Raw genomic sequence first — 13167 nt, 5'->3', positions numbered from 1 at the left:
TGGTAGTTTATACATCTCTAGGAATGCATCCATTTCTTCCAGATTATCTAATTTGCTGGCATATAATTGCTCATAATATATTCTTATAATTTTTTGTATTTCTTTGGTGTTGGTTGTGATCTCTCCCTTTTCATTCATGATTTTATTTATTTGGGTCATTTCTCTTTTCTTTTTGATAAGTCTGGCCAGGGGTTTATCAATCCTATTAATTCTCTCAAAGAACCAGTGCCTAGTCTCGTTGATCAGTTCTACTGTTCTTTTGGTTTCTATTTCATTGATTTCTGCTCTGATCTTTATTATTTCTCTTCTCCTGCTGGGTTTAGGCTTTATTTGTTGCTCTTTCTCCAGCTCCTTTAGGTGTAGGGATAGGTTGTGTATTTGAGACTATTCTTGTTTCTTGAGAAAGGCTTATATTGCTATATATTTTCCTCTTAGGACTGCCTTTGCTGCATCCCAAAGATTTTGAACAGTTGTGTTTTAATTTTCATTTGTTTCCATGAATTTTTTAAAATTCTTCTTTAATTTCCTTGTTGACCCATTCATTCTTTAGTACGATGCTCTTTAGCCTCCATGTATTTGAGTTCTTTCCAACTTTCCTCTTGTGATTGAGTTCTAGTTTCAAAGCATTGTGGTCTGAAAATAGGCAGGGAATGATCCCAATCTTTTGGTACTGTTTGAGACCTGATTTGTGACTTAGGATGTGATCTATTCTAGAGAATGTTCCATGGGCACTAGAGAAGAATGTGTATTCTGTTGCTTTTGGATGGAATGTTCTGAATATATCTGTGAAGTCCATTTGGTCCAGTGTGTCATTTTAAAGTCTTTATTTCCTTGTTGATCTTTTGCTTAGATGATCTGTCCATTTCAGTGAGGGGGGTGTTAAAGTCCCCTACTATTATTGTATTGTTGTCAATGTGTTTCTTTGCTTTTGTTATTAATTGGCTTATATAATTGGCTGCTCCCGTGTTAGGGGGATAAATATTTACAATTGTTAGATCTTCCTGTTGGATAGACCCTTTAAGTATGATACAGTGTCCTTCTTCATCTCTTATTAGAGTCTTTGGTTTAAAATCTAATTTGTCTGATATAAGGATTGCCACCCCAGCTTTCTCTTGATGTCCATTAGCATGGCAAATGGTTTTCCAACACCTCACTTTCAATCTGGAGGTGTCTTTGGGTCTAAAATGAGTCTCTTGAAGACAACATATCGAAGGGTCTTTTTTTTTTTTTATCCAATCTGATAGCCTGTGTCTTTTGATTGGGGCATTTAGCCCATTTACATTCAGAGTAACTATTGAAAGGTATGAATTTAGTGCTATTGTATTGCCTGTAAGGTGACTGTTACTGTATATTGTCTGTGTTCCTTTCTGGTCTATGTTACTTTTAGGCTCTCTCTTTGCTTAGAGCACCTCTTTCTATATTTCTTGTAGGGCTGGTTTCATGTTTGAAATTCCTTTAGTTTTTGTTTGTCCTGGAAGCTTTTTATCTCTCCTTCTATTTTCAATGACAGCCTAGCTGGATATAGTATTCTTGGCTTCATATTTTTCTCATTTAGTGCTCTGAATATATCATGCCAGTCCTTTCTGGCCTGCCAGGTCTCTGTGGATAGGTCTGTTGCCAGTCTAATGTTTCTACCATTCTAAGTTACAGATCTCTTGTCCTAAGCTACTTTCAGGATTTTCTCTTTGTCTCTGAGACTAGTAAGTTTTACTATTAGATGTGGGGTGTTGACCTGTTTTGATTGATTTTGAGGGGGGTTCTCTGTGCCTCCTGGATTTTGATGCCTGTTTCCTTCCCCAAATTAGGGAAGTTCTCTGCTATAATTTGCTCCAATATACCTTCTGCCCCTCTCTCTCTTTCTTCTTCTGGGATCCCAATTATTCCAAAATTGTTTCATTTTATGGTATCACTTAACTCTCGAATTCTGCCCTCATGATCCAGTAGTTGTTTATCTCTTTTTTTCTCAGCTTCTTTATTTTCTCTTATTTGGTCTTCTATATCACTAATTCTCTCTTCTGCCTCATTTATCCTAGCAGTTAGAGCCTCCATTTTTTATTTCACCTCATTAATAGCCTTTTTGATTTCGACTTGGTTAGATTTTAGTTCTTTTATTTCTCCAGAGAGGGTTTCTCTAATATCTTCCATGCTTTTTTCAAGCCCAGCTAGTATCTTTATAATCATCATTCTGAACTCTAGTTCTGACATCTTACTAATGTCCGTATTGATTAGGTCCCTGGCAGTCAGTACTGCCTCTTGTTCTTTTTCTTGAGGGGGAGTTTTTCCATTTTGTCATTTTGTCCAGAGGACAACAGATGAATGAGAGAACAAAATGCTAATAGGATAACAATGACCCCAGAAAAATATACACAAAAAAATCAGAAGAGACCTGAAACCGGGGGAAAAGAAAGGGAAAGAAGGAAAAAAGAAGGAAAAAAAGAAAAAGATAAAGATAAAAAAAAAGAATATGATCAAATATGATCAGGCTGGTGCATAGATCATTGCCACACACTAGATTTTGGGCGTATTTTGGTCTGTTAGAAGAAAGTGCCTTACAAAATTTTAAAGAAAGAAAAACTTATATATGTACAAAAATAAGGGTTAATACGATGAAGGGATGGAATATGACTGTAAAGATGAAAATTATAAAAGATTTTATAAAAGGAATTGACAAGATAAGAAGTTGGTTGAAAAAAGAAAGAAGAGGAATTAAAAAAAAATAAAAGGGAGAGAATGTGATCCGGCAGGAGACTAGAACAAAGCCATACAAGAGATTTAGCGTATATTTGGTCTGTTAGAAGAAATTGTATCCCAAAATTTTAAAGAGAGAACAACTTATATATATACCAATAATAAGGTTAACTACTACAAAGGGATAGAATATGACTCTAAAAATGAAAAATAAAAAAGATTTTTTAAAAAGGGATTTATAAGGTATTGGTTGAAAGAGGGAAAAAAAAATTCAAAAAAGAAAAAGAAAAAGAAAAAAAATTAAAAAAAATTAACTTTGAAAGACTAAAGAATCAGGGGGAAAAAAGCCATGAATTCTATGTGCTGTCATCCCCTAACGCTGGAGTTCTGCCATTCTCCTTGATTGGTAAACTTGGTCTTGGCTGGCTGTGCTTGCTGATCTTCTGGGGGAGGGGCCTGTTGCCGTGGTTCCCAAATGTCTTTGCCGGAGGTGGAATTGCCCTGCCCTTGCCAGGTCCCGGCTAAGTAATCTGCTCGGGTTTGCTCTTGGGAGCTTTTGTTCCCTTCAAGCTTTTCGTACAGCTTTGGAGGATGAGAGTGAAAATGGCAGCCTCCCAGTCTCCCCCGGAGGAGCCGAGAACTTGGGGCCCCGCTCCTCAGTGTGCCCCCAGGGAAAAGCAGGCAGTCACTCCTGTCTCCCTGGTCTCCGGCCACACTCCGTGCTCACCCAGCCTGTGACTGAGCATTTCTATCTCTGGCTCACGACCCCATGTGGAGTCTAGAAACCCAGCAGATCCCTGCGGTGAGCTCCCGCGCCGCTCCCCCCAGGGGGAGGAAGGTGAGTCTCCCCGGATCTGCACCTTGTTGGGTCTCTGCTGGAAGAGCAGTGGCCCGACTGTGCCGCGATCACGGTGTATGGCAACCCCGAGCTGAGAGCCCGCACCTCGGCTCTGTCTCTGCAGCAGGCTTCCCCGTTCTGATACCTGGGAGCTCTGCCGCACTCAGGCACCCCCGGTCTTTCTGTGACCCCGAGGGTCCTGAGACCACACTGTCCTGCGAGGGTTCCACCCCCCACGTAGCCACTGGAGCGACGTCCCTCAGCAAAGCAGACTCTAAAAGTTCTGATTTTGTGCTCTGCTGCTCTATCACTTGCCGGTAGCTGCTAATGGAGGCCCCCTCCCCCACCGTCTATCTTCCCGAATATCCCCTCGGATTCACTTCTCCGCACGTCCTACCTTCCAGAAAGTGGTCGCTTTTCTGTTCAGAGAGTTGTTGCTATTCTTTTCTTTGATCTCCTGTTGAGTTCGTAGGTGTTCAGAATTGTTTGATCCCTATCTAGCTGAATTCCTGGGACCAGACGAAATTTAGGCCTCCTTCTCCTCTGCCATCTTTCTAAGATAAGCAATTTATTTTGCAAGTTCTTTTCATGGTCAGTGTCAGTTCTCAATATGTTTTGGTGTTCACATGAACTTGATGTTATCCATCTCTTAAAATACCTAAATAAGAGAAAGAAATGGCCAATTAAGTACACAGACAGATCTTGAGGTCTCCCTTCCACTTTCTGGACACAGACCTGTCATCACAGCCTTCCAAATCACCTTTTCACCTGTGTGCACACTCTATATATTCATCAAACTCATTTCTTGAAACGTTCTTGATAGTATTCCTTCTACTTTAAACCACCTGTCAAAACAACCTTTTAATTAGGTTAAGCTGTCTGGGTTTGTGAAAAGGTTTACTGTACTCAGTTGTCCCTGCCATAAAATTAATAGTTTGACCAACTTCTAAGGAGACAGATTTTGCACTCGTGAAAGTCAAATTAAATCCACCTTTGCCAAACAGGGAAAAATTGGTGTGTCTGAAACTTTGAAAGCTGCACTTCATTTATTATAATCTTTCGAGTGCCAAAGTACAAATTAGGTAGAACTGCAGCTGTAAGAAAGCCCAAGTTATAGCACATTGCTCTTATGAACCTTTTAGGAGGCAGTGCACCTACAAGATAATGAACAGAGAGAATGACTGTACCAGAGTCAGCACTGCCAAATTTCCAACCAAATTTGCAAGAAGCAACCAATCATTCAGTAAATTAATATTCCACAGACTCAAATATTACGTAGGCTGGTCACTGCACATCATTTCTAGACCACAATTCTGGTATTTTCCAGGAACAAGGCTCGTTTTATTATCAAAACTCAGGAGAATAGGATCGGTTTTTTAAAATGCTTTATAATTTCATTCAGGTCTTACTAAAACTGCTTTTAGACCCACATTCTTTCAGTTGGAGGAGCAAAGCAAAGGAAATAATATTTAAGGCTGCCTAATCCTGAAGACAATGTGATTTGGAGTTTTGGGTTGGGATTTTGTTTCTCCCTCAACACAGTGCATAAATGGGTCTTCTATTGACTTGAAGATAAAAATGATTCATGATTCCAATTATTATTTAAGGTGTGTAAAGTCTTAAGGTCTCTAAGGCAGGACTCAAAGTCAACAGTAGAATTAACTAAGACAAAGTGTTCTGATATTTTTCATACAGTCAAAGGAGTTATCAGAAAAGTTGCAAAAGCACTATGTTTTACTTTAAAACATAAGAGGATAAGAATTAATTTAAGACAAATATTGGTTGAGTGATTACTTTCGTTTAACCCTGTATTTTCACTCAGTAAATATATGTTACTATAGTTCTATAGAGTTTACTAGAAGTACAGAAACCTGGTTTCTTGCTCTTTCCTTGGTGGTACTAGATGTGTGGTTGTAAGGTAGTCAAATAATTCTGAGAAGAGTTAGGTCATCTCTCAAAATTATCTACAAGGGTGATTCTAAAAGACCAGGGCTCAGAGGTGTTTTGATATTTCTTCATATTCTTACACAATACTTCTTAATTGAAACCTTTTTTATAACAGTATTTTGGGGTGCCTGCGTGGCTTAGTTGGTTAAACATCCAACTCTTGGTTTTGGCTCAGGTCATGATCTCAGGGTCGTGAGATGGAGCCCAATGTCAGGCTCCACCCTGGGCATGAAGCCTGCTTAAGATTTTCTCACTCCCTCTCCTTCTGCCCCTCTCCCCACTGCTCTCTCTCTCTAAAAAAAATAAAATAAATACATAAATACAGTTTGCACTTGAACAGCATGTTTGAACAGTGTGGGTCCATTTATACATGGATTTTTCATATAAATACAGGAGAGTATGGTAAATATATTTTCTCTTCCTTAATGATTTTTTTAATATTTTCTTTTTTCTAGTTTACTTTACTGTAAGAATACAGGATATCATACATATAACATACAAAATATGTGTTAATCAACTGTTTATGTTCTTGGTAAGGCTTCCAGTCAACAGTAAGCTATTAGTAGTTAAGCTTTTGGGGAATCAAAAGCTACACATGGATTTTTGACTGCATGAGAAAGTCACTGCCCATAGCCCCCATGGTGTTTATGGGTCAACTTTAAGTATAGCAAATAAATTTTTTCAATGTTTTCTCACAATTAAAATTTTCATTGTGCTGTAGAAATACTCAAATATAGAAAGTCAAGAACATGAGTTATTTTTAGACAAGCTTTATTAATAAAATTTAATGAGATGCCTATATTTTAAGAAGTCTCCACTAATTTTAATAATATTTTCATCTGGCTATGAAAAAGAGTCTCAGATATCCTCTATTACAAATTTGCATTCAAAACCTACAAATTGAGAATGATCCAGATTAAAATTCCATGAGAAATGTGACCACATTTAATGGAAATTCAAAATGATATGCAATTCTTAGTAAAGTTTAAAACAGAACAACTTTTCTTTGATTTATATAATATTTGCATTTCTTAGCTATTCAGTTTGCTTTAAAGCTGCCCCAAAAACCTGTTTTGAATTTATATGTAAAATGGAGTTTTAGTCTATAGGTTTAGGTAAAAACATGCATTTTGGAAGCATGGAAGATATTTAAGAACTCTGCAGGATATGGATAATATTTTTTTGCAGAACAATCGTGATCATTGCATGATGTCTAACCTTCCTGGCCCCATTCACAAAACTCTAGTAGTGACTACCCCCCAAATGTTATGATAACTAAAAATAACCTCCATAAATTTTCAAAATGTACCCTGGAGGGTGGTACCATCCCCACTGAGACCCATTGATTTAAGGCTTTGCATACAGAAGTACCTAAAGTAAATTTCACAGCTTGAATGGTATAATTATGTAAGCCAATAAATTCCTGTCTTATTATTTAGCAATATACATTACACTGATGATTCATTTAAAAAATAAAGATCATTTTAATTAAAATAAAGCATAAATAAGTTTGCATTTTTGCTCATTCTATGAGACTCTGGGAAAAATAAGAGCAATATATGGGCAATGTGGGATTTTTTCTTTCAATCTCACATAAAAATGTTATATATGTCTAACTTAGGAATGAAATCTGAACAGACCATGTCTATCTAGCAACCAGATACACAGTGTTAGGAAAATACTCTCAGAAACTTATATTCTGGTTACAAAAGAGAACACATATTTGAGCAGAAACTCATTTTCAAAGTCCCAGCAAAAGATTTAAGGAGTTCTGTGTAGTAGTCTGGAAACGAGAGGGCTGAGTCAAAGGTGGGTATGTCTTTGGCAAATGCTCTCTCTAATTCATATAGCTAACTGGACAGTGTTCCTGGAGAGAAGGATATGATTTTATTTCTATTTTAAGAAAATATAGTAAACTGCTTTTTAACAAACTAAATATCTTAACCCAAGGGATGAGATTGCTTTTATTTATGATTTTGCATTGAAAGTATTTTGTAATATGTTGAGAAATAAAACTTATTTTTTTATTTTTATTTTTTAAAGGTTTTATTCATTTATTTGAGAGAGAGAGAGAGAGAACATGAGCAGGGGAGCTGCAGAGGAAGAGGGAGAAGCAGGCTCCCCACTGAGCAGAGAGCTCAATGCAGGGCTGGATCCCAAGACCCCGGGATCATGACCTGAGTTGAAAACAAATGCTTAAGCAACTGAGCCATCCAGGCACCCCAAGAATTAAACTTATTAAAATAGATTAGATTAGATGGATAGATGTGCATGTATACATATGTATACATACACACACACACACACACACACACACACACATACATATACATACACATTAATGAGAGAATGGGAACAAATGAATAGATCATGGGTTATTTCAAAGCCCCAGAACAGTTTGCCAAATCATGATAATAGCATTTTTAAGTGTCCATTGTTCTGTGCATTATTGCAAGCCCTTACATATATTAATATAATACCCATAATTATTTTATAAGACAGATGCTATTGTATCAGTGTTCCCATTTCACAGATAAAAAAACTCCAAGATGAAGACTTAAGTAGCAAGATTTGAATCCCAGCATTTTGGACCCAAAGTATCCTCTTAAACATCATTTTCTATGGTCTCCTTCATCAGTTCTGAGAGCCATGCCATGTGTGTGCTAAAAAACATCATGAAACATAAGTTCAAGTTAGAGCCATGTTAGAGTAATTCTACTGCCTTAGAGACCTTAATATGCTAATGTGCATTATGGCTTGATGGAACACACATCCCAAATTTCTTGGACCACTAACTCCTTTTATCACAAACCATTTTGCAAAAAATAGTGTGTTCATGAAACACGTTTGAAAATGCTGCATAATACTGACTTTAACAGATTTTGAAAAATAATATTAATAGGGAATGTTAATTCCATATTTTTCACTCTTAAAATGTTATCAATATTCCAAGTTGTATTTTCAAGTGCTTTATACCAATTTTTGAAAAATATTCATTCATAGACTCCAGAATCTGAGAATGTTGATAGTATACATATATATTTTTAAATTGCAAAAATAGTTTCTAATTATTGCAACTTTAAAGAGACTGAATCTTTTTGAATATAAAAATCATCAGAGGGCATACTCTGTGATTCCAGCATTTTCTTAGAGACCCATATGAAAAGGTATTTATCTTTTAAAAATATTCAATAAATCATTTATGATGGCTTTAATGGAGATCAAATAAATGGATAAAATTAGCCTGTTTTTCTTTAAGAAGAATCAGCTTTGACCTTATAATATCTAAATTTGAAGTTAATATGTTCAAAAATCAGAAGTACTCCACAATCTAGGAAGTGCAAGAAAATTTAATAATCTAGGACAGATATATTTTGATGGATGAAGTTATGGCAGGAGAGAGAAAAAGAGAAAGAAAAAGACCAAGCAATCCAGAAAAAGGGTGCTGTATTCTCAGATTTAATACATTTTCCCATAAACTCCAAATACTTTTATATCTTTGACATAAACTATAAAAGTGTTTAAAATTTTCTGCCTTTAATCTTGTGCTTACAAAACGTAAGTTTTAACTTTCAAAAGACAGCTAGCTTTTCCTTAATTTTTGGATATTTATTTTTAAGTTCAAGTTAGAAATTTTAGATGACTTTCATTCAAATGAGCATATATTATCAGTCATCCACAAAAATTTAAGTATATTAAGCACTTTCTATGGCTCTAAAGCTGTGGTGGAACTGTGGGCTTCTGAAGTTTCAAGTGAAGTCCTTTTCCATGTAGTGTTCTAGTTTGCTGGTTCCTGTATTTCATGTGAAGATAATTGAGAAGTGCTCATTTGAAACACATTCAGATATGCCTATGCAATGCTCTCAACTCAAATCTTTAAGACTATAACATCATGAGTATATGGCCTTCTGAGATTAAGAACTGATGTTTTTAAGTTGTTTCCCTAAAAATGAATGACTTCATTTCCTACCAAAATATCCTATTTTTCATCCTTTACTATTTTGATTCTTGCTTTGTAATAGAAAAAAAAAAAGATATGAAAAAAGCAAGTTTCATCATGGGTACGTTTTAGGAAATGCCAAACTTCAAAATATCAAAAAATAAACTATTTGATTCATTAGTTACTTTAATCTATGAGAACCTGTCTATTACCCATTTAACCTTCAACAGAGAAAAGGTCAAGTAATTTGAACTGAGTTTTACAATTCACCTCTAGTGTTGAGATGTCATGTAAAAAAAGTTTTGAATAGAAAACAATAATAATCATCTGCTAAGAGCTAACTTAACTGTTCTTAGGTCTGCTAAATGCAGTGTTAACATGTTCAGTGTAACATTTGGGGTTTGAAACTGACAATGAACAAGAAAACCAGGTGCATCTGCTAAAAGGACTCAATGTGAAAATCATTCCATTCTCTTTAAGCTAATTTTGGCAGGAAGAGAATCAGACATCAGCACTGTGAACAATGAGGCAAAAATCTCTATCACTTCTTTCAAGTCTTAGTTCAAACTCCAGTCAAATTCTTCCTTTTTTTATGTCTATTGTATGCACATGCATTTAATAAATACTACATTAGTTTATTCTTTCTAATGTGCTAAGACCTCTTATTCTGTCATTTTTATGTACACAAATGCAAATTTAATTGACTTTTATCTTTCTTCCTGGTAATAGGTTTATTTTCCGCTATTTCTTCCTAAGTACATGATAAATTACCAAAATTTCAGTCACTACCTTAACAATTTTTGCCATATTCACTTACTACTTTTCTAAAAAATTTTATGTTTCAGACTCACTGTTTTGTGTGTGTTTTAACAAGGCATTATTTTAAGGTTGTCTCATGTTTCATGCACTGGTGACATGTTTTCACAATACACAAAAAATGTATATATAAACATGGAACTAAAATGTTTGTCCAGATGCCACCTACAGGTCATCTGAGTACCATGGGGGTATCACCTGCTGGGAGCAATGATGTGTAACACACCCTAATGTAATTTACACAGCAGTCACTTAAAGTCTAGCCATGCTTATTGAAAGTCTATAAACTTCCACAATTAATTTCTTTAGGCTTTCCCTACACTTGTTTTTTTGTTTTGTTTTGTTTCTTTTAATAATGGAATGCTTCGTGAATTTGCACGTCATCCTCATGCAGGGGCCACGTTAATCTTCTCTGTATCTTTCCAGTTTTAGTACACGTGCTGCCAAAGCAAGCACTCACTTGTGTTGAAGGAATATCATTTTATAAGTTATAAGATTTTTTATGCTAATGACAGTTATAATCCAAAATATAAAAGTTTGATATTTACCAACTAAAAACCATTCATTTGTAGACTTCCCTTTTCATATATATATGTATATATATATATACACATATATATATAACTTTTAATCACAGATTATATATATGTGTGTGTGTATATGAATATATATGTATATGTATGTATAATGTGTATATATATATATATATATATATATACACATTGTACACCCATGGTCATAGCAGCATTGTCCCAATAACCAAAAGATAGAAACAGCTTGAAATGTCTGCTCTCCTGATGGGTGAATGGATTTTTAAAAAATGTAGTATATTATTACAATGGAATATTATTTGGCTTTAAAAAAGGAAAGGCATGGGGCACCTGTGGCTCAGTCAATTAAGTGACTGACTCTTGGTTTTGGCTCAGGTCATGATCTCAGGGTTGTGAGATCAAGCCCTGAGTCAGGCTCCAAGCTGGGCATAGAGCCTGCTTAAGATTGTCTCTCTCTCTCTCCCTCTGTCCTTCCCCAACCCCCCCACTCCACTCCCACTCTTTCTTTCTCAAAATAAAAAAAAAAGAAAGAAGGAAAGAAAGAAAAATAAAGAAAAAAAGGAAAGACATTCTGCTACACGCTATGCATGGTTGAACCTTGAGGACATTATGCTAAGTAAAATAAGCTAGCTACAAAAAGGCAAACCCTACAAAACACTACATGATTCAACTTAGCTGCAGTATCCAAAGTAGTCCAATTTATAGAGACGAAAGTTTGACCAGTGGTTACCAGTGGCTATCAGGGAAGAATGGGGAGTTATTGTTTCACGGATACAGAGTTTTATTTTGTGATAATGAAAAAGTTTTCATATAGTGATAATAGTTGTACAACAATGCGAATGCACTTGATGCCACTAAACTATACACTTAAAATGATTAAAATCGTAAATTGTAAGTTCTATTTATTTTACTAAATTAAAAAAGTAAAGTATATAATTTATATACTCATATATATGTATATATATGTTTTATATATAGTATGTGTGTATATATGCATAGCTTAATACCATGCGACATGTGCGGAATGTTAAAGACCTTAAATTGACAGGTAATAAACAAACCAACAATGTGTATCTTACCTTTGACATCAACCTATGACTTTTAATCACAGATTATTATGGTCTTTTTCATTTATCAAACATAATTATTATATCCTTTCCTAATTTTCCTGAACAATATATTGAAGTAAAATGTATTTTGGAACCAACACACTATATAAACCTTTAAACTTTCTCAGAGTTTCTGATTAGAGGTAAATCACCTTAAGGAATCATTTTCTATAACTAAATTCTTTTTTTTAAAGATTTATTTATATAGTTTAGAATGAGAGAGCAGGGGGAGGGGTGGAGGGAGAGGGAGGGAGAGAATCTCAAGCAGACTCCCCACTGAGTGTGGAGTCCAGTGCAGGGCTCCATCTCATGACCCTGAGATCATGACTTGAGCCAAAACCAAGAGTTGGTCATTTAACGGACAGTACCACCCAGGCCCCCATTATAACTAAGTTCTTTTTTTTTTAAGATTTTATTTATTTGAGAGAGAGAGAGAACAGAACAAGAAGGGACAAGCAGAGGGAGAAGCAGACTCTCTGCTGAGCAGGGAGCCCGATATGGGGCTCGATCCTAGGACTCTGGGATCATGACCTGAACTGTTTAATCCACTGAGCCACCCAGGTGCCCCAACTAAGTTCTTTAATAGTCTGTTGCTGAAGTCTTTGCATTCAGATTTCTACACCCATCTATCAAAATCCCTCAAAGAACTTTGCCCTTGCTGTGAGAATAGCTTCCAGTACCTATTGAATTCAGCTTTCCCAGAACCTTTTGAACACATTCCTAGACACTTGTGCTTCTTCAAAGCAGAGAGCACACATTCTGTGTAAAGAAAGCACATCCTTACTCGACAATAAGGGACTGCCATTCCATAAGCTAACATCTTGCTGAGTTGCTGGCCATTACCTAGATTCATTGAATTCTGGTCCAGGAGTCTCTTTGCTTCATCTGAATCCACGTGTAGTGGACATAACGTTGCTTATTCTTTCTTAGCATTAATTTCCTCTTCTGAGAGTAGGATCCAGGTTTCCTTTTGGAAATCCAATCCCACATTCTAATCCTAATTCTTCTTCAATCCATTTGGTTTGTGTGTGAAGACCTCATCCCAAAATCCGGGGTGGGGGGGGAGCAGACAAAGGTAGTTAATGTTCCATCCTCCTTCCCACTGCATTTATTTCAGTAGGCCAAATTAATTCCATAGATTAATAATTTAATAAATTAATTCAATATAATTAAATCAAAGTAAATTTGTTGAACTAATTTAAAATAGAAGTCATCTTCCTAATAGGTTCACTAAGCTAGTATACTTTAAGCCAGATCTGTTAGTGCCATATTAATACC

The 13167-nt window shown here is 35.8% G+C and overlaps 1 non-coding gene across 1 annotated transcript; it reads right to left on the bottom strand.

Moving 5' to 3' along the window:
• Window positions 1–10578: 10578 nt before the first annotated feature.
• Window positions 10579–10685, bottom strand: LOC118521112 (U6 spliceosomal RNA). Its single transcript, XR_004909992.1, has one exon. It is a non-coding gene; the product is annotated as a U6 spliceosomal RNA (small nuclear RNA).
• Between the last annotated feature and the right edge of the window lie 2482 nt (window positions 10686–13167).

The sequence above is a fragment of the Halichoerus grypus genome, chromosome 8 (assembly GCF_964656455.1).
Source record: "Halichoerus grypus chromosome 8, mHalGry1.hap1.1, whole genome shotgun sequence".
NCBI lineage: Eukaryota > Metazoa > Chordata > Mammalia > Carnivora > Phocidae > Halichoerus > Halichoerus grypus.
The sequence above is the reverse complement of the archived record's forward strand: the minus strand, read 5'-3'. Positions and strand labels throughout refer to the sequence as shown.